Consider the following 10299-nt stretch of genomic DNA (forward strand, 5'->3'; position numbering starts at 1 on the left):
GCTGTGGGTTGAAACTGCCTGAGCAAAACAGCACCCACCCGGTTTATTGCAGGTCTGCAGTATTTTAAAAATGTTGTGCTGGTTGCTTCTCCCCAAGACCGCTATGTGCCCTTTCATTCAGCCAGGATTGAGATGTGTAAAACCGCCCTCAGAGACAGACACACAGGTAAGCCACATTTCCTTTCCTTTTTTCTCCTTTTTCTCCTTCCCTTCCCGTTTCTCCTCCATCTCCCTCTTCTTTTTCTTCTCCCCGCCCCCTTCTCCTCCTTCTTCTTTCCTCTTCCTTCTTCTTCATTTTCGTGACTTTCTGATTTGAAAAGCAAAAGGAAATCATGATGAAGGTAACTCTGCCTAGTAGGGCGCATCAGATATTCCGCCAAGGACTAGGAGCCCAACACACACCTGGTGTTTTTCTGTAGATTCCACTGCTGAACTTTTGCCCCCACGTCTCATCCAGCTTCCCTCCTTCCAGGCCCTGTTTACGCGGAAATGATCAACAACCTACTCCGCCCTCTGGTGGATGCCAAGGACTGCACTTTGATCAGACACAATGTGTTCCACGCCTTGCCCAACACTGCCAACACCCTGATTGGCCGAGCGGCTCACATCGCTGTGCTGGACTCCGAGCTCTTCCTGGAGAAGTTCTTCTTGGTGGCGGGACTCAACTACTTCAAGTAGTGGCTTTGAGCGTGCGGGCCTTGGGGAGCTCGCCAGAAACGTTTAAGATCCGAGAGAGCTCTGGCTGAGACATCCTTTTACAGACCTCTGTCATTCCAGGGTTGAGCTCAGAGAGGAAGGCGCTAGGGGTAGAGGGTGGGGTGGGACCGGACATTCGAGGTGCTTCCCTTTTTGGAGAGTTTGGGAAAGCTGAATCGATAGTGTCAAAGACAACAGACTTTGCCCGAACCTGTCTAGCCACCTGGAGTCTCATTCAAGATGCTTTCTAGCAAAATTTGGAGAAAATAAAGAAACAGAATCCTTGGAGTTGGTGAGCCCACCTTCTTAACTCCCCCTGGCTCACAAAGAGATGGCTCCAAGTTAACTAGCTTTGTTGGGTATGTGACTAGTTCATAGCTTTATCATTTTTGATGCACTCAAGCATTTCAGAACTCAGGTTAACCTCTGTGCAGAAGTGGAACATATTTGTGTAAATATAATCCTTAATTGATTCAAATGTGCCACTTGTTCAAGACCGTGTGAACCCATATTCTTATGCTTTCCTCATTTTTTCTCAACAAGGGACAAAGGAATGCTTCATAAACTTTGGTTTTATTTCTTAACAACAGCTGGTGGGGTGATTTGAGGTATAGAGTGATGCTATCGGTAAATGCAAGTTTGTTGCAGAGAAAAAGTTGACTGGTGAACTGGCTGCTCCAACTACTCCTCCAGACTTTTTCTATGCATAACCCTGGTTCACACATTATTTTTTGTGATGGCTGACATCTCTGTCTGTAGTAGGGAAAATAGACTGAGATTAAACCTAGCAGAAGGTGGCCCTTAATAGAACACACACCTTGTGAAGCTCCTGCTGATACACGTCCAAAGAAATGCTATGTTAGCATTTGATGCACTCGCAAAAAAATTAAAACCATCCACATGGCCAGCTGCTTCTCCTCTCCATGGAAGGGGAAAGACATCTCAATGGAGGAGTGCTGGATTTAAAACCTCAGGGGGGCTCTGAGAAGGGTGCTGGTTATCTTTCACTAGAAATGTCTTCTTGCCTTAGGAAAATAAAGGGCTAGGGAAGGTTACCATTGATTCACACACACACGCACTCACACAGACACACACACACACACACGAGACAACAGGACAAATGTGAGATCAGAGAGAACAACAGCCAGGTTGGGGACTCAGATTGTTATCGGTAAGTGACTTAAGGGGACTTTTGAAAAATTACGGGGCGTGTTTAATATGGTCCCAAAGACTGAGTGTGTGCTATGGGCTAACAGAAGCCTGCAGGATCATTTAGTTGTAATGAAGGAACACATGAACAAGGACCATAGGGATCATTATCACAGGAGACACATCTTCTGCAGACAGAAGCTCCTCCCACTTCTGCAAAAGTTGCTTCTGAAACTGGGAACTCGTCTGGAGCCAGGCTCCTGGTCCCAGTGCCTGGATGATAACTTTAGTGATGCCCACCAATGCCATGGTAGTAAGCCAAGGAATTCTAGACTCAGCTGAGACTTTCAGTTCCTCAGGTATTAACAGTGTGAGTTTGAAAACACAGTAGACCATGGCAATCAAGTCCAGGTAGACAACTTTGCAGGAGAGCAGACTGAGGCATTTCTAAAGAAAGGAAAAGCTGGAGAGGAAGTTGGAAAAACCTCCCACACAAGAGATTTCGGGTCTCTGTGGGTCTTCTTCAAAATCTCATTGTATCTTAGTCTCAACATGTATGGGATAAGTAATGCCTTGGGTCACTCTCCCACTGGGTACTTTTCCAAGCTCTTGATGGGTGTAGACTCTGGTTACTTATGAACATGACCAGTCTGCTGTATGACACAGAGCGGGTGTGGTTCCCACAGCACAGCCTATGAACTTGCAATTCCTTACAAGTGCCCAAGTGCAGGGCGGGACCATGGTTTATAGCATCTTCTCCTTTTTGGCCAAATGAAGAGCATTTCACGTTTGTTTTTCCTGTGCCCATCAGCAAAGTTTGTCATCCCCTGGTCATTTGAAAGACCGTGCAGCCAGCAGCTATGAAGCCAGGGTGAATCAATGACCGTCGTCTTTTCCAATAACCCAGATGCCATTTTTAACTTCAATATGCTGTCTGGACATAGAACTAATGGCAATAAACATCCAGCTGTGTGGTGCACCTCTTTTTTATAGGGGTGCTCTGCTGTCTTTGTAAACCCTCTCTGGCCTCTGAGCATCTATTATAATTGTGTAGAAAGTATACATCTCTGTATTGTAAATAAGAGCGTCCAGTGTTGCGTGTCATGCCTCATTTGAAAGGCTTTTTTATGTCTCTTTCTATCGAAGTATAGACATATATATATATACGTAAATATACATATAATGTAAAACAGGGACTATCTATTATTGACTATAAAATTATAACAAAATGCCTGCCAAGATAATAATAGTATGTCTTCATTTTCAACAGAATTTTTGTTTTTGTCTTTATGATTTGTTAAATTTCTCAGAACTAGTTTAGAAGTACAAATGACTAATATTGAGATGAATGGAATTTGTTGTTCATGAGCCAGATACACCCAGAGAAACAAATGTGAAGCTAAAGTCACCTTGGGGCAAAAGTAATATCTCCGTGGCAGGTTGAAATCAGCTGAAGTGCTGTGTACCTGGGGAGCAGGTGGGACAAGAATGGATTCCTACTGGTTTCTGGAGTCCAGAGGTATTCACTGAGCACCTTCCACCTATGCCAGGTGGGAGCACAGGGCTAAAATGCAGAGGCTGTGTCCTCAGAGAATGCACGGAAGATCCAGCCTTGTTAGTAAAGCAAGGTATGATGAGGGCTTTAATGAGACACAGGCAGGATCAAGGGGATTCTAGAAGTCTAGTCTTCAGTGCCTGGAGAATAAGAATGGGGCTTTCAAAGTGAGATCCGAAAAGCATGATACTGGCCTTGCACAGCCTGTTACCACCAAGTGCACGCATTCGTCAATTCATTTATTCAATCATTCATTCAACAAACACATCTTGAGGGCTTACTGTGTGCCGGGAATGTATTGGTAAGATTCAGTAGTTCATAATTTAGCAAGGAATACGGCCAATCAGATGGAAAGTTAGAGCAGGTGGGCCCCAGGGAAGTGGCAGGGATCTGATGGCGGCTTAGAGGAGGGACCCTGAGGATGTAGGGCGGTGTGTGATCAGAAAGGGCCTCGTGGAAGATTCCGTGTCTTCACCCAGATGCCAGGCTGAAGAAGAGTTGCCTGGGTGGAGGGTGGGTTGTGGGGACCCTCAGGGAGTGAACAGGGTAAGGAAGAGAGAGAGCTGAGAGCCTTTGTTACACTGGACAGGCAGATAGAGTCAGTTTTGGTACAAGAAAGGAAGTGTAGGAAGTTAGCCACCATGGGGGATTGTCTTCTTATATCAGGAAGAAATTTCCATCATTAACACTAGTAGGGAAATTTCTGCTCAGTAAGGAGGGTCCCATGAGAAACCAGAGTTCACACCTGTAATCACATCTCTCTCCAGGATTTTTGAACTGAAAGCATTCTCTTAGGTATTTTGCTGTACACTGCTGTTTAGTTGCTAAGTCATGTCCAACTCTTTTGCAACCCCATTAACTGTGGCTCACCAGGCCCTCTGTCCATAGGATTTCCCAGGCAAGAATACTGGAGTGGGTTACCATTTCCTTCTCCAGGGGTCTTTCCTTCCCAGGTAATGAACCTGTGTCTCCTGCACTGGTAGGCGAATTCTTTTCCATTGAGCCACCAGGGAGGCTATTCTTAGGTATTTACAAGCCCCCAGTTGAGGGCTTCCCTGGTGGCTCAGCTGGTTAAGAATCCACCTGGAATGAGGGAGACCTGGGTTTGATTCCCGGGTTGGGAAGATCCCCTGAAGAAGGGAAGGGCTACCCACTTCAGTGTTCTGGCCTGGAGAATTCCAGGGACTATATAGTCCATGGGGTCGCAAAGAGCGGGACACAACTGAGCGACTTTCACTTTCACTTTCAAATGTAACTGACAAGTTGTTTTTTTTTTTTTTTTGGCCATGCTCTTTGCTTTGATGAGATCCCCTGGAGAATGGAATGGCTACCCACTCCAGTATTCTTTCCTGGAGAATTCCATGGACAGAGGAGCCTGGGGGTGCATAGTCCATGGGCTCGCAAGGAGTTGGACACAACTGAGCAACTAACACTTTTCTTGCTTTGATTTCACAGAATTTACTGCTAAGCATTGGCAATAACCAGGCTGCCATGTGCAGCTGCACGAGTTGGATAAAAAGAAAGTGAGGTCATGGCACGGGACACATTGAGGAATGGTGTTGTCTTATGCTGTTCTTCCAAGGAGTCCCTCTCAATATCCTTAGGGAAGATAAATGTTGTTCTCTAATTTATAAAGCCAAACACCATGTGCTGAAATCTGGATCCATTTTTTCCTTTTTTATTTTTTCATTCACTTACTCTTTCCATGTTTTATTATAAATCTCTTTTGCATTGGCTGTCGTCCTAGGCTGTAGAGATATTAAGATACATCGTGTAATTCTAAACACTAAAAGGATCTGGATCAACCATCAGGCTTCATGTTTTATTTTTAGCTGGTAGTTTTTAAATTGCAACCTTGAAATCTCAGAACTGGAAGAGGACCGAGGTGTTGTTTCATTCAGACTCTACCTGATATGTAGCATCTGAGCTTTGTTCTCCCAACCTCCACTAACCACATGAGTCTTCATCCATGTATGTCGAAGTGCACTCTTTTGAAGTTACACGCAGTAGTACATGCATGCCTACCTGCACGCTTCTTTCAGATAAAGGACTGCCCCACGAAGACTTTTCTAAACCTTCAAGGTGCCTTCCTAAATCTTTCTATGTCCCCTTCTCTTTTGACTTTTTTTCAAAGCTTTTTATCCCCGAAGTACCTCTTTACCTTTATACATAATGCTAGAGATATTGCAATAGAAAATTGCAATAGAAAAGGAAAGTCTCGAAAAAAGCTGAACTTCTCCCAGTGCTTGTTTTATGTTGAATGGTAATAACACACTTTACTATTCAGTGGATCGAATTCTAAAAACCAGTTTTAATTTTAGGGAAAAAGGCTCCAGTGCCTTCTCTCAAACAAAGGAATGGTCTTACTATATACAAGTACGCTTAGAACAGGTGTAAACGTATGGCCGTGTGGGTCACGCTCTGTTTATATCTAAGCCAGGTCATAGCCCTACAGTTGATCTTTTCACAACTAAATTATCAAGTGTCTCCACTTGTGTGTGTCTTCATTTCATAGATGTGGTTATGATTGTATGACTGCAAGGCACGATCCTCAAACCCGAAACTTCATGACTTAACACGGATTCAGAGACCTCTAGAGGTAAAAGAAATCCGGGCTCTCATTTATCTTCTTTTTAACATGTGAAGGAGTGAAGGAATGGAAATAATATGCAGCACTCCACTTTGGTTTGCTAGGTCATGTGCATCTATGAGTCCACCTAATCTTTAAAACTCATACAGCATGCAGATGGTATTGGGAGAAGTCAGGTAACTTGACTAAGGTCACACAACTTAGCCATGGTGGAGTCAAGATTCGAGCCCTGAGCTTCCCTGTTATCCTTCATGCTATTGAACGCATCCAACCCAGAGACATTAATAGATCACAAAAGTCATATATCTGTTAAAAGTCAATGCCAAGATTCTTCAAATCCTAAACCGTAATCTTATGAGCTTTCTCTCATAATATATTCCTGTTCAAGGCACCTACATAACTGATAAGTGAGATGGCAAAGGAAAGCATAATTCAATGATAATTCAATGATAAGGGTGGTTTTATAAAGCACTGTCCATAAGCATAATGGGGTGATTGGCTGGCCTGTTGGCTCTTGATCAATCATCTGTCTTTCCCAATCACTGTGTCTCAAGTTTTTATTTCTCCTACCGGCCTGAAACCACTTTCCCCTAGACCACAATGCGTTCCATAACTGCCCAGACCATACCCTTCCATCTATACCTCCTGTATCTCTCTGCTTTTCCCACATTGGAGGGGTTCCTCATTTTCTTGTGGGAGTCAATTCCTTGTCCGTTGGTTGTGAACCGGGACCCAGTGGTTCCTGGCCTGTAGATCCTGCTTCAGCATGATGTCTTACCATCAGAGCTCGGTTTTCTCACGTTTCCATGAACCCACTCTCTTCTCCTTCCTGTATTCTGGGGGTTCTCCTCCATACGGGCTCCTTAGAGCCAGAGTCATGTCTAATTTGCCAGTGTTTCCCATTACAGAGCCAGGGTTCAGTAAGGAAGTTCTGGACAGGGCCAGTTCTTTGAAAGCTTGCGTTTTCTTCTCTAGCACCTCATCCAACACACAGCAATGGATTCCCATAAAGAAACAGTTTGACCTTGGTTCCTGTTTGCTGTCTAGGCTTCTGGATTTGCAAGAGGAAAGTAGTTGTGTCTGAGAAGATCTCACTGTGGCAGTTTCCTGTAATGGGAAGAACCACTGTATCTCTGGGGTGTCCTTTCAAGCCAGTGGGCTAGTGCCCTCAGCTATAAAACAGATTTCCACGTGTCTACTTTGAAAGGTCGCTGTGGGGGTTGGAGGGGCATCTGGATGAGAAAGGGGGTAACCAGAGAGGAACAATGCCCGAGCAGAGTAAGCACTGAGGGGAGAAATATTTTATAGCAAATGTTAGCTCTGAGGAATTTTCTTTATAAAAAAATAACTCCACACCTTTTTACATTCGTACTTGATGGTGTGAGGGAGATCACCCTGTTTGAAACTTGAAGACTCAAACTTCCAGAAGTTAGAACATTCCGTTATGATTCCAAGAGCCTCCAAACTGGAGTTTTCCAGCTCAGTTCTATGAATAACTGGATGATCTAAGCAGTAAAACTATTTTCCTTCTCAGGGTATAATGTAAGCCATGGTTAAGTTGAGAGGAGGGGCTGAAACCTGACACCCAACTAAGAACAATATTACATCAAATTTAAGGTGTTCAGAAGTGTTAATTCTGTAAATGTCACTCAGAATCTTTTTATTGCATCAAACAAAAAAGACTTTTAGCACTTGGGCTAAATGTCCTTTAGTCCAAGGTTAAGCTTACTGCATACGGCAAAATATTCTGCTCCATTCTTCTTGCTCCAAGGAAGTTTCATAATAATCCAAATACTGAATTTAATAATGATCCTGATAACCTATGCATATATTACTATCTTTTGCTTGTTTGAAACTGTTTGTTTTTTTTTTAAAGGAAGCATCCCATTCTGTCCCACGAACTGTCTTGCTCCTATGTAACAAAATCAAAGTCTGATTTTCCCTTCATTCCTAATATTCCTGGAGCTTACACTTGACTGCATTTCTTTTTAAACAGTGTTTATTTAGTCTCTGCTGAGTTCTATGCTAGCTACAGGTGGCTACAGAAATTCATCAGAGACCCTGCCATACAATAGTTTATAATCTGAGGGGAGGAGAGGAGACCCACATACACAGAAGAATGTCCACTTAGAGTAATGGGGAAAAAGAGCAGATGAGAAACACCAAGAGCATTACCACCTCAGCATCTCTTAGAACAAGCCAAACTGCTTCTACCAGGATGCCAGCATCCTGCCAGGGTCTGGAAGGCGGAAACTAGCCCAGAGGAGATGCTGTAGTGGTATAAGCCGTGCCTCTCACGCAGGACCTCCAAGCTTCCTTGCTGACCCTGACACCATCCCCAGGTCAATGTCAAGGCAGGAAATTTGTCAAAGATGTTCAGTGCTGCTGGTTCCAGCTCAGTCTGCCTAGAAGCACCACCTCCCGAATGGCATCTTATCAGTCTGTAGTACAAAGTCTCTGGATGCTCTGTGGCTAAACTGTTTATTCTACTTTTTTTTTTTTCAAGTTAATAGGTGAAAGTGTGAAAAGTGAAAGTGTTAGTTACTCTGTCTTGTCTGACTCTGATCCCATGGAGTGCAGCCTGCTGGGCTCCTCTGTCATGGGATTCTCCAGGCAGGAATATGGGAGTCGGTTGCCATTCCCTTTGCGAGGGGTTCGTCCCAATCCAGGGATCAAACCAGAGTATCCTGCCTTGCAGGCAAATTCTTTAACATCTGAGCCACCAGGGAAGCCCCTTAATAGGTGAAACAGATTATCAAATAAATAAATGGTCCACTGATTGTGTCCATAAACATTATCACACTCTAGCTTAACCAGGAGAACCAGCCTGTGGCTTTTTGTTTATCCATCATACAACGCAGGGATCTGGAATTCATTTTGTTTTATTATGTTTTAATTTAGTTTTCAAATGTGACCTCCTATGCTGTAGAAGGTAAATAGAGGCAGGGTCTTCAGCACGGTCCCTTTCTCTGAAAATAGAACCTGAATGTATAGCTTGATGCCACTGTGAATTCCTAATGCATATTTATTCTGGTGACAATGTATACAATAATTATAATCTCCCAAACATCCTTGGAAATTGTAAAATTACGGTGATGGGAATAACAAAGTCATCAGAACCAATATAATTCTACTATTTTTCTACATTTGCTTTTTGGTCAGCATTTTGTGTAGCTCGTGATGTGTATCAGTGATAACAACCATCATAATAAAAAAAATCCTTTGACTTTCTTTGGCCGGGACTTTGTGTTTATGAAATGTACATTAGCCTCTCTCTAGGAATGCACTTAGGGCTGAAGGGGTTATTTCTACATTTGGCAGGACATCTGGCAGGTGGAAGTTATTTCTGTTACTCACACAGCAAAAAGGGTACATGGTGTCTTGAGGTGGTTGAACAGAGCAGTGAGGAGATTCCAAACTGGCCTTTAGGAGGGTCAGGTCAGGACGTGGGCCGTGTCCTTCGGTGAGAGGGGACACCCAAGTCTTCATCCGTGTGCCCAACGTACCCTGTGTACTTGGACACTTTAACCATCAGAGCTGTCACTCAGAATGCTTCTGGAGGAGTGAACTCTCAGACTCTGGATGGTGGTTTGGCTAAAAGTGTCTGGATGATCAATATTCTGAGAGAAACAGAATTAAGATATTTAAGTCAACTACTGGGATTAAGTGTTCTAAGTATTTTAAGTGGATAATTTCCTTCTCTCCAAAAAGAGGTGTTTTTTTTTTGTTGTTGTTGCCATTTTTTTTGCTAGAAATCACAAGGACAAATAACAGATTTTTTTTTCATTTCTTAAAGAAAAGAAGGAGCACACCATGGAAAAAAGAACCCACTGTTTCCTGCTACATGGAAAGGCCCTTTGCCATGAACTCATGCCCACTGCCCACTTCCAGTAGAAACCGCCCATCAGCGTAGCTCCCGTAGGGCTGGCCCGCTGATGATTCTCATGTCTAATAGTTAATAGTATTAGTGATGACTTCTCCTATTGTTGAGGGTTTGATTTTTTTCCCCTGTCAGATTGTACTCTTCTCGGAGGAATTTGTGAATAAGAATAAAACAGGGATTGACCTTTCTAGATTTCCTGCTCCTCATTTGCAAACAGTTGCCATAACCCCCAGCTGTCAAAAAGGATAGAGCCCAAGGGATTCACTTGGGGAGCTGGGGTCCAGAATTCCTGCTCTTCGAAACTTACAGCAGAATACTTCTAGCATCATTTTCCCTCTTTGCACTTTTTCCTGCCCCTCCTGTTTGTATGTTAAGTGAATTTGTTTATTCCAAGAGTTTATGAAAGGCTCTGATGTGTGTCAGACA

The 10299-nt window shown here is 43.5% G+C and overlaps 1 long non-coding RNA gene across 1 annotated transcript; it reads left to right on the top strand.

Annotated features, from left to right (window-relative positions):
• Positions 1–55: 55 nt before the first annotated feature.
• On the top strand, positions 56–9221 carry LOC120879101. Its single transcript, XR_005724704.1, has 2 exons — positions 56–166; positions 473–9221. It is a non-coding gene; the product is annotated as an uncharacterized LOC120879101 (long non-coding RNA).
• Positions 9222–10299: the final 1078 nt, after the last annotated feature.

The sequence above is a fragment of the Oryx dammah genome, unplaced genomic scaffold, assembly GCF_014754425.2.
Source record: "Oryx dammah isolate SB20612 unplaced genomic scaffold, SCBI_Odam_1.1 HiC_scaffold_19, whole genome shotgun sequence".
In the NCBI taxonomy this organism is placed as follows: Eukaryota; Metazoa; Chordata; class Mammalia; order Artiodactyla; family Bovidae; genus Oryx; species Oryx dammah.